Source organism: Rhinolophus sinicus, linkage group LG01, assembly GCF_036562045.2.
Source record: "Rhinolophus sinicus isolate RSC01 linkage group LG01, ASM3656204v1, whole genome shotgun sequence".
NCBI classification, from domain to species: domain Eukaryota; kingdom Metazoa; phylum Chordata; class Mammalia; order Chiroptera; family Rhinolophidae; genus Rhinolophus; species Rhinolophus sinicus.
Window position 1 is genome coordinate 161,384,850 of NC_133751.1, and position 1,727 is coordinate 161,386,576.

General features: G+C 41.2%; 1 long non-coding RNA gene across 1 annotated transcript; it reads left to right on the forward strand.

Moving 5' to 3' along the window:
* The first annotated feature begins 208 nt into the window (after positions 1–208).
* LOC141567638 (uncharacterized) lies at positions 209–836 on the forward strand. The gene is made up of 2 exons (XR_012490496.1): positions 209–302; positions 528–836. It is a non-coding gene; the product is annotated as an uncharacterized LOC141567638 (long non-coding RNA).
* Positions 837–1,727: the final 891 nt, after the last annotated feature.

Consider the following 1,727-nt stretch of genomic DNA (forward strand, 5'->3'; position numbering starts at 1 on the left):
TCATAGTTCTTCAAATTATAATATTCACTCTGTACTTAACTCGGAAAGGAAGAAAATATCCAACTGAGGCATGATTTTCAAACTTTGCAACCCATAAAACCTTTTTCAAAAGCTATATTTTACATAGACATTCTCTATAAATACAACTAAAATCAGATCTGCTCCAGGGGTTTGCTGGTAAATGTTTAACAAGCGTTCTCCAGGTAAACCTGACTTGGAGGTTCGCTGCTTTCTGCAGTGTAAATGCTCCCACGGTCCGGCCCTGAATGTAGACTTGGGAAGAGATGCACACAATCTGCTCTGTGAGTAGCCCTCCTCTGAAACCTGGGCACCACCCCTAGTGTTCATTCCTCTCACCTTAATGCTCCCAGGGGCACAGTTTGAAAAATTGTAGTAAAATAACTTTGTACAGGGACAAGTTTTGGTGATTATCTCTAAGATTGCAAAATTGCTGATTGCCAATACTTAGAAATCCTGTTTTCCTAGTTGTAGCTTATGATTCAATGATGAACTTTAAAAATACACAGGAATACGGGCCAGCCCGGTGGCTCAGGCGGTTAGAGTTCCATGCTCCTAACTCCGAAGGCTGCCGGTTCGATTCCCACGTGGGCCAGTGGGCTCTCAACCACAAGGTTGCCAGTTCAACTCCTCGAGTCCCGCAAGGGATGGTGGGCTCTGCCCCCTGCAACTAACAACAGCAACTGGGCCTGGAGCTGAGCTGCGCCCTCCACAACTAAGACTGAAAGGACAACTTGAAGCTGAACAGCACCCTCCACAACTAAGATGGAAAGGACAACAACTTGACTTGGGAAAAAGTCCTGGAAGTACACACTGTTCCCCAATAAAGTCCTGTTCCCCTTCCCCAATAAAATCTTTAAAAAAAAAAAATTATTCATTAAAAAAAAAATACACAGGAATTTAGTAACCATCAAAAGACAACTTCCCCCAACTCATTTTAAATAACCATTTGACCATCATCCTATGACATTCCCAATAAATAATACATCATCTTGAATTTAACACGATGTGGAATTCTAAAGAGGGCACACAAATTTTTAAAGTTTTGCTTCTAAAATGATAAAAGTCAGAGCACACAGATATTATCTAACCCCCACTTTCCCTCCCTGTCCTTTTCCTTAACACTTTCTCTCAGATTCTCTCTCATCTCCCTTCCCCACTTCCCGTCCTTCACTCTCTCTCTCCAAAAGTTATGATAAATTTGGAGACATCCAGCCTGGATGAATGAGGAATTTGTACAGAAGTAGAGCAGGTTTCAATCCTTTACCCTCCGAGACTCAGAGTTGAAGGACATGGGCCTTTAGATTTGGGGGAGTCTAGGGAGAAGGCCAGAAGCAAATGACCTTCCTTCTAGTGTTTCTGTCTCAGAAAGCCCAAGAAGTCCAAACAGTCAGCTAGAGTCATGTGAGAGACAAATGCCCAATTAGAGAATGCTTCAGGAAACATGACAGTCACCTATAGATAAAAGAATAAAAAGAGAAATTAATGAGCAATCCCAGCTTTTGCACTTCTTAGCAATACCTATGTTTTCTCCCCTCTTTTTATGTTTGCTGTCTTGTTAGCAAATAACCACTCCATTTTTTTCTACTTTTCATGGCTCTCTCTAGCTACGTTTTATTATTTTTTTTTAATATTGCTGGGTTATGCTATCAGGGGACAAGAAATGAACATTTCCTCATACATGCTAGGAATCCACAGTGAAATACTTA